Source organism: Leptidea sinapis, chromosome 46, assembly GCF_905404315.1.
Source record: "Leptidea sinapis chromosome 46, ilLepSina1.1, whole genome shotgun sequence".
NCBI classification, from domain to species: domain Eukaryota; kingdom Metazoa; phylum Arthropoda; class Insecta; order Lepidoptera; family Pieridae; genus Leptidea; species Leptidea sinapis.
In genome coordinates, this window is record NC_066310.1 from 5,382,931 (window position 1) to 5,396,232 (window position 13,302).

Genomic DNA, 13,302 nt, shown 5'->3' on the forward strand with positions numbered 1-13,302 from the left:
CAGTTTTCAAGGACCCACGCACAAAATAGCTGCCTTGTGTGGGGTTTTTCGGGACGATTCGACATGGGTACCTACAAAAAAAGCGCGTTCACCTTGCTTAAGAACGCCTTGAAGGCCGGCAACGCTCCTGTGATTACTCTGGTGTTGCAAGAGAATGTGGGCGGCGGTGATCACTTAACACCAGGTGACCCGTACGCTCGTTTGTCCTCGTTTTCCATAAAAAGCTTTGCCTCATTTCGATGTATAACGTGTGTGTGTGGTAACATCATCGCTCGTAAACACAAGCAGCTAGTCACCTCGACCAATTAATCAGGTCCTGTGGACTAACTTCAAACATTGATTCACAAACCGAGATTATTTTAAGTGCAATGATTAATACCATTAAATCTAAAATGAACAGGTAAAAAATTGCGTGCGTACAAAGTACACATGTCGGAAGTGAAACCTGCATTGTGCATGAACCTTTAAACAGCATACTATGAAATCCTGGTACATGTTGCTATGATGACACATGATTTCAACCGCTATGAAAGACATTACTATCATAGCTACCATATTTATGTTCTCCTGATCTCTATGTTGTAATACGTCGTGCGCATGACGTCAGAATATATTAAGGTATACTCGCGTCATAACACAATCTCAACTTCAACTATGATCGCCTGATACCAAAACAATGGATAATGCTTCCTATCTCATTTTCTCCTACGTTAATTCTTATGAATTTATATATCTGTCTCTTTTTACTGTTCATTGTGACCTCACTACACGTCTCTATAGCATTTTATACCTACACGCGATATTATGACGTCACGCTGTGGATTCCGAATCCAGCCCAGGTAGTGATCCTGTTAAGTTTGACAGCCATCGGATCCTCTAATTAGAATACTTTTTGATGTCACTTCTAATATATTAGATACTACACCACTTCGGATGCAAATCGCACTCTGAGAGAGAAAAACGGCGGCGCAAGAAATTGTCCCAGCATTCTTTGCGCTCCATTAAATTAAATATACAATATTGTACTGTCATTGCTATTGCTTTAAAATAATCATAATCTAGTCTCAGACTGTCCAATCATTTAGATATTTAGCTGTGGAGTAATAGGATTTACGACAAAGCCATTTTTTTTATAAAACATTAATTATTATATATTATAGTATGAGCCACAGCAGAGTATGGCCAGGATTGACATGTTAAAATAAAACAACAACAGAATACAGTAACCATATATTACCTTTGATACTTCTTAATATTAAATATAAAAATATTAAATTTATATTAACGATAATACGCATACGTTTCTAACAAATCAGACTTTGCCTCGAAACGTTTGCTTGATTTATTTACATAAACATATTATACAGATCTTAACACATTTTACATGATTTATATTGCCAACGTACTTCCTAGATGATAGATTTAAGTGTTACAAGAAAACAAAAAAAAATATACAGGGTGATTGTAATTCCGTATGGAGCTTTAAGTGGCGTTGTTTATTAGTTCAACAGAATCATCAAAATTCAAATAAAGAAGATTTAAAATCTTTTGAATATCCATGCACATGGACACGTGGAGCGAATGAGTGAAGAAAGAATGACGCATCAAATATATAAGGCAAGTGTGTGAGACCTCGTAGAAAATTCGTCGACCAAATTGGGGAAGTTTTGAGAAAAGGAAAGGTCCGAAGTACCCGCAACCGACGAGCATGTATCAAAAGAGTAATGAATGCAGAGGAAGCGCGTGAGGTTTGTATGGATAGAAGCAAGTGGCGTTCTATTGTCTCGGCCTACCCCGACGGTAACAAGGCTGTGAGGGTATGTATGTGTATCCATATAAATATTTATAAATTATTTCCATTCTATTTACACACGAGTAGATGATAGACGAGGTAGCTTAGTACAGGGCTGTTTGGGGAGTGCCGCGGGGTGGGGCCTTACATCAAGGCCCAGCCGACGCGCCATAATCTTAGATAATTTACGGCCGTTTTCAATAACCTATCTACCCTTAGTTTGACTTACTAGAGGTAAGACAAATCTATCCTTTTACGCTTACCTACTTACATTTCAATAACCTATCGACATAAAGCATTCGACTATAACTATACTGGACATAACTATGGATAGATAAGATCTTGTCATTAAACGGTGACAGTAATGTATCCGTAACTAGAGATACGTTATTGATAACGGCCGTTATTCGTCTAGATAGTCTGTCACTGTTAGACAACCGAAAAAAAGGCAAAATTTAATACTTTAGTGTGCGTAACATGCTACGTTTTACACTCGCAATTTGTATGAATTTGTGTCAGTGCACGCAGTATTGCTTAAAATAGAGGTCAACTCTAAACTCAATTTTTTCGACGTTTTCACAACAGTCTGTCTAGAAGTATAAATGATCTAAGTCTGTTATATTTTCCACGCAACAAGTAGGATACACAAAATTTAAATTTGCATAATTAATCAAAAATTTAATGATATTTCTGTTGTTTTACTAAATGAAAACTTAAATGTATAGTATTTTATTTGTAAATTCGTTTATATTATACTGCAATTTTTTTTTATGCGATGACTAAACCATGTTCTACTCCGATTACTAATTTTACCCGACGTTATAACAATCATCCTGTATAAAGTGATCTATGAACGTCGACTGTGTAATGCTATAGTGTCATGGGGCTTACTTAGAAGGGTAGTAACATCAAGCAATAATGTTGTAATATTGGTAGGAATATTTCAATTAGGTTTCAACTGTTTCGTTAACAAATCCTTAGCACCACCTGAATTCTTTTTTTTTATGGATAAGGAAGACGAACGTTGCTAAGTGATCACCGCCGCCCACAATCTCTTGCAACACCAGAGGAAACACAGGAGCGTTGCCGGCCTTAAGGTGTACCTTCTTTTTTTGAAGGTACCCATGTCGTATCGTCCCGGAAACACCGCACAAGGAAGCTCATTCCACAGCATTGTAGTACGTGGAAGTAAGCTCCTTGAAAACCACGCTGTGGAGGACCGCCACACATCCAGAATGTGAATATCCTAACTTGTGGCGTGTCGTGCAAAGGTAGGGTTCGACGGCAGGAATCAGGTGAAACTTGGTCTTCTTAATCAATTTAGATTCATTAACTGACTTAGTGCTGCACTATAAAGTATGGTATCTATAACAATGTCAAACTCTCGCTGCTCGCGGTTTAATAAATCATCGGTAGACTTGTAAATTGTTTACGAAACATGATAACCGCCTTGATATATATATTAGTGACGTGGCAAACGACGTGTGAAATGTTACATAATTTCAACGAAACTTTATGATTAACAATTTAAAACAAAACACACATGGGTAATATGTTGGTGTACACTTAAAAATATTCCATTGGACAATTCCTTCGTATGAAATACTATGTTTCAAAACCATGATATAATTCGTTGCAAAATAGATTCCTCCTAACAAACGGAATTGTGTGATATAACCGCTGATCCGATATACTATATATATATATATGCCTATCGCTATGATATGAGCTACGTGTATTTTAATATCACACAACGCACTGGTGTTGTTTACATACATACACGCTTGCGTCAACTTTATACATTTATACATATTTCTTTATTAATTACTTATGCAACTGTTGTGTAATAAGAGGGTATTAAAACACGATGTCGATTTATTATGATAATAGTAAAACATGAGTGTTTTAATACCCAATTACATATCTACACCCATAATATGAATCCTCTTTAAAAGATTCATCATCCAAACGAGTGTTGTAATGAAATTCAGTACAACATTACAACACTCGTTTGGATGATGTAATGGTTACTAGGACTGGGCTTTTTAATGTTAGCAGTAAGCTAACTGTTTTAGAATCTTTAATAGAGGATTTAAAGCTTAGGTGTAGATAAAAGAATTAAATATTGTACCTACCTACATTGCGCTTCATATGAGAGTTTGCGAACATATTTGCTGGCTTGAAAAGGTATTCATATCATATCGTAAGATTCCTAATAAGCGTCGCTGTCGCAAAGGCTAGAGAAATAATACAAGAGGCGAATTACACACACGAGCGATTCGCACTGGGCCATGTGATTAACTGAAGACTATAGCCTAAACAGAGCTTGAATGTAGGGCCGTAAAACAAGATAGTAAAAAAAAATCCTTATCAAACGCACAACGGATGTCTGCTAACGCAACTGATTACGATGCTCGTATATCTTTTTTATAATTTGAAACGGTTTTTTTTTTCATTTCATATTTTAAAAATATCATTACAATATCATATGTGTATCGCTTTTTGGCCATGGGTTTGTCTTAACAAAAATAGACACTGAATATGATAATAAACAATTCTTTATGTTTTAAAGTGATAACCCTCACTTCTGGGATTAATTACACAAACAAAATTTGAAAACAAACTTTTATGAACGATTCCGCGACCTCTCGCGTTCCGTGCGAGCTCTCTCCCAACTGAGCTAACCGTTCTAATGACGTATCGTTGATAAAATCTTGTATGCTTTATTCAACTCTCAGGTTGTGGCTTCGTCTACAGATCTACTTTACAGTTGATAACCTGCTCAACCCCAATATTTGCATATTAGGAAATTGGCTTGCGATGTCGCTCTTGCAAATAAAGTTTACATTAAATAAAACGAAGCGGGTTCGAGTCATAAAATTTCGTTTTCAAATTTTATTTGTCCTTTATGGTCCTATCTAAAATATATAATATATAATCAGTGATCCGCCCATTCGAAACACATTGATAACTTAATTAATGGTTGTTAGAATATAATAATATAAGATTAAAACTGGTATGTGATTGATATTAAACATTAAAATCGTAAATAGGGCAAGAAAACGGTCGCGGCTTTCATGACGTTAAAGTCGTTGTGAGAAAATATAATTAGTATTAGTACAAAATATAGGTTATATTTCTTATAATAAGGCTTTCATATAATATTCAAATAGGAAGATTTCACTAGTTACTTTGGTAATGAAACCTTAATTTCAAATATATGTAATAATTTTAAGGAATGTTGAACGCAAAATGTGATTTTTTATAAATTTGTAAATATATATTTTTTCCAATATGAATATCGAGCTCATAAGATGTAAGTACTCTTAAGACGATTTTGCCAATATTTATGTAACAAATATGACATTACAACTGAAAAATAGGTTCTTTTAATTACGATATTATTTTAGTTTATTATTAATACTAAAAGCAAATCAGAAATATGAAAGTTACAAACTTTGCATAAGACTCCTATTAATTGGCAGTTTATTATTTATTTATAAGAAAAGGTAACATTGAGAGACGAGCAATACGTTTTGGTATGACTCGACCTTATGGTATATGATACGCCAAGCCCGAAACAGCGCTCATTATTCTTGATTGAACCCGAAATTCTGAAAAAAATTACTTAATAATATATTTTAATTGATGCCTTATTATATAAACGATATAAAATAACCCATCAATGAAAAACACCAATATTTTTCAAATTATTCGATACCACTTCATATAATATGACAAAAAACTAGAAATTATTTCGATAACAGTTGATACAGAGATAGTAGTAGAGTAAAATTCTGTCTAATACAATTAGTAATACTTTTGTATGTTACAATCTTAGATAATTAATAGGTTTAGATATAGCCTCTTGCTGTTAGGCAATGCACCACAACAGGCCAGGTTTATTACTTATGTGCGCATGACAAGCCACGTCTTACACTTGCGATATGTCACTTTGTTTTACTGTGCGTGCGTTGCTATTCTATCTAGACGTATAAATGATCTAAGGTTGCAATAGAAATTGATACTATATAGATCACCTGCAGGTAATCATTTTTACAACTAACAACTGTTTGAATGTTTACAAACATCTAACCTAAAAATAAAAATAAATCATAACAATAAACTGAGTGTAAATTGAAAGTTTACAATGTTTCAAGAAGGCCTCGATTCTTTATACACAATATATTCCAAGTTCTGGATTGTGAGTATTAATATAGTTGATATCATACGTTACAAGTGAATAACGAACGTTGATTGGTCGCTAGTGTCAGTCGATGGGCGGGGGCTGCGCCGGGATAGTAGCGGGCGGGGCTGTGAGATACCCAGCTGAGTGCGGCGCGGCTGGAATGGACAACAATCAATCAATTATTTATATGGATTATAACAAAATTATGACAGCTGTAATATTTATTTTTAGTTTAAATGCTAGCCGTAGATTGAAGAATTTCATCAGTTTTGTATTTATGCCTTATAGGAGGCCCTTAACCACAGAACAAATAGGTAAAACAAAAAAAAAATATATTTTAAGTATTACGTATAATTTCTGGAATATTCTGCATTCTGAATTTCTTCTTTTGAGCTGGGCTTTTGGGCTGCAGTTCATCCAGGACAGGAGGATACGATAATACTCCGAATATATCACGGAGGATACGATAATACTCCGAATATATCGCGGAGGATACGATAATACTCCGAATATATCGCAACTACTATATCCTACTCTAACAAATATTCGAATTCCTTATCTTTTATCGTAACCATAGACTAATATTTTTATTTTTTTTACGATGTTAGTGTGAATGAATTATAAGGAAACCTTGAAAAACTGAATATTATCAGTGATATGTCGCTATTAAGTGTCAAAAGTCAAACCATAGTATAGACGCAAAGGACTACCAAATTCTGCCCCACCAATTTAAATGATTTATACAAAATTTACATATTCGAGAACTATGTAATGAATATAAAATGACTATTTAAAATTGAATAAATAATATAAAACTTGAGAATAAATAAAATGTAAAAAAAGCATCTCAGCCCTTCTCGTCGACTTCCTATTTATCAGGCGGCCATTTGCATTACTTCTACGCATAAACGATCAATAAAACACCTTGAATTACTTGGTACTAAAAAAAATCCCGTTTGATTATTTGTCAAATTCGAATATTTGTCTCTATCATTGTCAACTAAAAGTAGGGTTAGGACCGATAATATCGAATAATGTTTCGTTCGTTCAATCATCGCTTCGACATTGAATACGATGTAACCAAAAGTAGGATTTGACACGACTCATGCCTCATAGGCCCCCAGAACTGCCACCACAACTAATACTATCTGTTATTTACACACATAACTATTTATACATTACTATATGTATAACTATTTATGCTGCAAACGCTCGCTTGTACTACCAGTGGTCTACATGCACATGTCACATTACATCTTATATATTATATTTGTTATGCCTTACGTACGACTGTTCCACTGTTTTAAGTGGATAATGCCATCTGCTCGTTCCAACACAACTAAAAATATGTATCGAGTTCCGAATATGACACGGCACTGTGAGCTCGTCGCAACGAATCAGTCGTGGCGTTGCAACTGCGATACGACGTACGACTCAGATGATTATTTTTTATGTAAATAAGGGGCAGGAAGTTCAGCTGATGGTAATTGATACGCCCTGCCCATTACAATATAGTGCCGCTCAGAATTATTGAAAAACGCAAATATTCTGAACGCCACTACAATTGCGCTCGTCACCTTGAGACATAAGATGTTAAGTCTCATTGGCCCAGTAATTTCACTAGCTACGGCGCTCTTGAGATCGAAACACAGTAATGCATATACATTACTGCTTCACGGCAGAAATAGGCGCTGTTGTGGTACCTATAATCTGGCCAGCATCCTGTGCAAAGGAGCCTCCCACTGGTAACTGTGTCACGGATATAGGCAGATACTGCTAATAACTTGGTAACTTGTAAATCAATAAAGGTCTATAATAGTTTAGCACAAGCGAGCGCAATAAGGAAATCTAGAGTGTCAAGATAAAAGCACACGGGTTTCATACGAAGTGTATCACTTGCGAGGAAAAAATATCAAACATCCCGCAAAAAGGATGACAAATATTTATGCTATAGCTATAAATGAGGTTTACCTAAAAGTAAAAACCACATAGTATTGGATTATGAATGTATGTGTTATGTAAAGGAACCACGTTACTATTGATAATTAGGTATTAAATACCTAATTATCAACAGTTAGTTAATAGGTATTAGGTATTAAATACCTAATTATCAACAGTTGCATACATGACTATCTACACCCATAATATGAAATAGATTCTGAAACAGATTACTGCTAACATTGAAAAAGCTAGTACTAGTAGCCATTACATCATCCAAACGAGTGTTGTAATGTTATACTGAATTATATTACAACACTCGTTTGGATGATGTAATAGTTATTAGGACATTGGGTGTTTTAATGTTGGCAATAAGCTAACTGTTTCAGAATATTTATTAGAGGATTTAAAGCATTGGTGTAGATCGTAGTTTCTCAACCTTATTTTGCTTACCGCCCACTTTGAGAATATGTTTTTTTCTAGAATATTTTTATGTATTTTTGCCTGTTTAGACTACATTTTTTAATCTACCTACGCCCCACCTGCACTATGGTGCAGGTGGGGCGTGGGTAGATTGATATGTCAATGCCCCCTAAATTCTCTGGGTCTTCTACTGCTCCCCCGAAAGTTTCAAACGCCCCCAAGGGGGCGTTGTCGCCCACGTTGAGAACCTATGATGTAGATAAACGAGTATTAATATATTGAAGCTAGTCGGGTACCGGGCAGCGCGCGGCGCGGGCCGGCCGCTATGAACAGGTCGTGTCTCTGCGCGGCGTACCGCTCCCACGTTGAGAACGTATGGTGTACATAAACAAGTATTAATATATTGAAGCTAGTCGGGTACCGGGCAGCGCGCGGCGCGGGCCGGCCGCTATGAACAGGTCGTGTCTCTGCGCGGCGTACCGCTCCCACGTTGAGAACGTATGGTGTACATAAACAAGTATTAATATATTGAAGCTAGTCGGGTACCGGGCAGCGCGCGGCGCGGGCCGGCCGCTATGAACAGGTCGTGTCTCTGCGCGGCGTACCGCTCCCACGTTGAGAACGTATGGTGTACATAAACAAGTATTAATATATTGAAGCTAGTCGGGTACCGGGCAGCGCGCGGCGCGGGCCGGCCGCTATGAACAGGTCGTGTCTCTGCGCGGCGTACCGCTCCCACGTTGAGAACGTATGGTGTACATAAACAAGTATTAATATATTGAAGCTAGTCGGGTACCGGGCAGCGCGCGGCGCGGGCCGGCCGCTATGAACAGGTCGTGTCTCTGCGCGGCGTACCGCTCCCACGTTGAGAACGTATGGTGTACATAAACAAGTATTAATATATTGAAGCTAGTCGGGTACCGGGCAGCGCGCGGCGCGGGCCGGCCGCTATGAACAGGTCGTGTCTCTGCGCGGCGTACCGCTCCCACGTTGAGAACGTATGGTGTACATAAACAAGTATTAATATATTGAAGCTAGTCGGGTACCGGGCAGCGCGCGGCGCGGGCCGGCCGCTATGAACAGGTCGTGTCTCTGCGCGGCGTACCGCTCCCACGTTGAGAACGTATGGTGTACATAAACAAGTATTAATATATTGAAGCTAGTCGGGTACCGGGCAGCGCGCGGCGCGGGCCGGCCGCTATGAACAGGTCGTGTCTCTGCGCGGCGTACCGCTCCCACGTTGAGAACGTATGGTGTACATAAACAAGTATTAATATATTGAAGCTAGTCGGGTACCGGGCAGCGCGCGGCGCGGGCCGGCCGCTATGAACAGGTCGTGTCTCTGCGCGGCGTACCGCTCCCACGTTGAGAACGTATGGTGTACATAAACAAGTATTAATATATTGAAGCTAGTCGGGTACCGGGCAGCGCGCGGCGCGGGCCGGCCGCTATGAACAGGTCGTGTCTCTGCGCGGCGTACCGCTCCCACGTTGAGAACGTATGGTGTACATAAACAAGTATTAATATATTGAAGCTAGTCGGGTACCGGGCAGCGCGCGGCGCGGGCCGGCCGCTATGAACAGGTCGTGTCTCTGCGCGGCGTACCGCTCCCACGTTGAGAACGTATGGTGTACATAAACAAGTATTAATATATTGAAGCTAGTCGGGTACCGGGCAGCGCGCGGCGCGGGCCGGCCGCTATGAACAGGTCGTGTCTCTGCGCGGCGTACCGCTCCCACGTTGAGAACGTATGGTGTACATAAACAAGTATTAATATATTGAAGCTAGTCGGGTACCGGGCAGCGCGCGGCGCGGGCCGGCCGCTATGAACAGGTCGTGTCTCTGCGCGGCGTACCGCTCCCACGTTGAGAACGTATGGTGTACATAAACAAGTATTAATATATTGAAGCTAGTCGGGTACCGGGCAGCGCGCGGCGCGGGCCGGCCGCTATGAACAGGTCGTGTCTCTGCGCGGCGTACCGCTCCCACGTTGAGAACGTATGGTGTACATAAACAAGTATTAATATATTGAAGCTAGTCGGGTACCGGGCAGCGCGCGGCGCGGGCCGGCCGCTATGAACAGGTCGTGTCTCTGCGCGGCGTACCGCTCCCACGTTGAGAACGTATGGTGTACATAAACAAGTATTAATATATTGAAGCTAGTCGGGTACCGGGCAGCGCGCGGCGCGGGCCGGCCGCTATGAACAGGTCGTGTCTCTGCGCGGCGTACCGCTCCCACGTTGAGAACGTATGGTGTACATAAACAAGTATTAATATATTGAAGCTAGTCGGGTACCGGGCAGCGCGCGGCGCGGGCCGGCCGCTATGAACAGGTCGTGTCTCTGCGCGGCGTACCGCTCCCACGTTGAGAACGTATGGTGTACATAAACAAGTATTAATATATTGAAGCTAGTCGGGTACCGGGCAGCGCGCGGCGCGGGCCGGCCGCTATGAACAGGTCGTGTCTCTGCGCGGCGTACCGCTCCCACGTTGAGAACGTATGGTGTACATAAACAAGTATTAATATATTGAAGCTAGTCGGGTACCGGGCAGCGCGCGGCGCGGGCCGGCCGCTATGAACAGGTCGTGTCTCTGCGCGGCGTACCGCTCCCACGTTGAGAACGTATGGTGTACATAAACAAGTATTAATATATTGAAGCTAGTCGGGTACCGGGCAGCGCGCGGCGCGGGCCGGCCGCTATGAACAGGTCGTGTCTCTGCGCGGCGTACCGCTCCCACGTTGAGAACGTATGGTGTACATAAACAAGTATTAATATATTGAAGCTAGTCGGGTACCGGGCAGCGCGCGGCGCGGGCCGGCCGCTATGAACAGGTCGTGTCTCTGCGCGGCGTACCGCTCCCACGTTGAGAACGTATGGTGTACATAAACAAGTATTAATATATTGAAGCTAGTCGGGTACCGGGCAGCGCGCGGCGCGGGCCGGCCGCTATGAACAGGTCGTGTCTCTGCGCGGCGTACCGCTCCCACGTTGAGAACGTATGGTGTACATAAACAAGTATTAATATATTGAAGCTAGTCGGGTACCGGGCAGCGCGCGGCGCGGGCCGGCCGCTATGAACAGGTCGTGTCTCTGCGCGGCGTACCGCTCCCACGTTGAGAACGTATGGTGTACATAAACAAGTATTAATATATTGAAGCTAGTCGGGTACCGGGCAGCGCGCGGCGCGGGCCGGCCGCTATGAACAGGTCGTGTCTCTGCGCGGCGTACCGCTCCCACGTTGAGAACGTATGGTGTACATAAACAAGTATTAATATATTGAAGCTAGTCGGGTACCGGGCAGCGCGCGGCGCGGGCCGGCCGCTATGAACAGGTCGTGTCTCTGCGCGGCGTACCGCTCCCACGTTGAGAACGTATGGTGTACATAAACAAGTATTAATATATTGAAGCTAGTCGGGTACCGGGCAGCGCGCGGCGCGGGCCGGCCGCTATGAACAGGTCGTGTCTCTGCGCGGCGTACCGCTCCCACGTTGAGAACGTATGGTGTACATAAACAAGTATTAATATATTGAAGCTAGTCGGGTACCGGGCAGCGCGCGGCGCGGGCCGGCCGCTATGAACAGGTCGTGTCTCTGCGCGGCGTACCGCTCCCACGTTGAGAACGTATGGTGTACATAAACAAGTATTAATATATTGAAGCTAGTCGGGTACCGGGCAGCGCGCGGCGCGGGCCGGCCGCTATGAACAGGTCGTGTCTCTGCGCGGCGTACCGCTCCCACGTTGAGAACGTATGGTGTACATAAACAAGTATTAATATATTGAAGCTAGTCGGGTACCGGGCAGCGCGCGGCGCGGGCCGGCCGCTATGAACAGGTCGTGTCTCTGCGCGGCGTACCGCTCCCACGTTGAGAACGTATGGTGTACATAAACAAGTATTAATATATTGAAGCTAGTCGGGTACCGGGCAGCGCGCGGCGCGGGCCGGCCGCTATGAACAGGTCGTGTCTCTGCGCGGCGTACCGCTCCCACGTTGAGAACGTATGGTGTACATAAACAAGTATTAATATATTGAAGCTAGTCGGGTACCGGGCAGCGCGCGGCGCGGGCCGGCCGCTATGAACAGGTCGTGTCTCTGCGCGGCGTACCGCTCCCACGTTGAGAACGTATGGTGTACATAAACAAGTATTAATATATTGAAGCTAGTCGGGTACCGGGCAGCGCGCGGCGCGGGCCGGCCGCTATGAACAGGTCGTGTCTCTGCGCGGCGTACCGCTCCCACGTTGAGAACGTATGGTGTACATAAACAAGTATTAATATATTGAAGCTAGTCGGGTACCGGGCAGCGCGCGGCGCGGGCCGGCCGCTATGAACAGGTCGTGTCTCTGCGCGGCGTACCGCTCCCACGTTGAGAACGTATGGTGTACATAAACAAGTATTAATATATTGAAGCTAGTCGGGTACCGGGCAGCGCGCGGCGCGGGCCGGCCGCTATGAACAGGTCGTGTCTCTGCGCGGCGTACCGCTCCCACGTTGAGAACGTATGGTGTACATAAACAAGTATTAATATATTGAAGCTAGTCGGGTACCGGGCAGCGCGCGGCGCGGGCCGGCCGCTATGAACAGGTCGTGTCTCTGCGCGGCGTACCGCTCCCACGTTGAGAACGTATGGTGTACATAAACAAGTATTAATATATTGAAGCTAGTCGGGTACCGGGCAGCGCGCGGCGCGGGCCGGCCGCTATGAACAGGTCGTGTCTCTGCGCGGCGTACCGCTCCCACGTTGAGAACGTATGGTGTACATAAACAAGTATTAATATATTGAAGCTAGTCGGGTACCGGGCAGCGCGCGGCGCGGGCCGGCCGCTATGAACAGGTCGTGTCTCTGCGCGGCGTACCGCTCCCACGTTGAGAACGTATGGTGTACATAAACAAGTATTAATATATTGAAGCTAGTCGGGTACCGGGCAGCGCGCGGCGCGGGCCGGCCGCTATGAACAGGT

The 13,302-nt window shown here is 43.0% G+C and overlaps 1 long non-coding RNA gene across 1 annotated transcript; it reads right to left on the reverse strand.

Annotated features, from left to right (window-relative positions):
• Positions 1 to 1,215: 1,215 nt before the first annotated feature.
• LOC126978040 (uncharacterized) lies at positions 1,216 to 6,411 on the reverse strand. The gene is made up of 2 exons (XR_007732466.1): positions 6,045 to 6,411; positions 1,216 to 5,406 (listed from the first exon to the last, which is right to left on the reverse strand). It is a non-coding gene; the product is annotated as an uncharacterized LOC126978040 (long non-coding RNA).
• Positions 6,412 to 13,302: the final 6,891 nt, after the last annotated feature.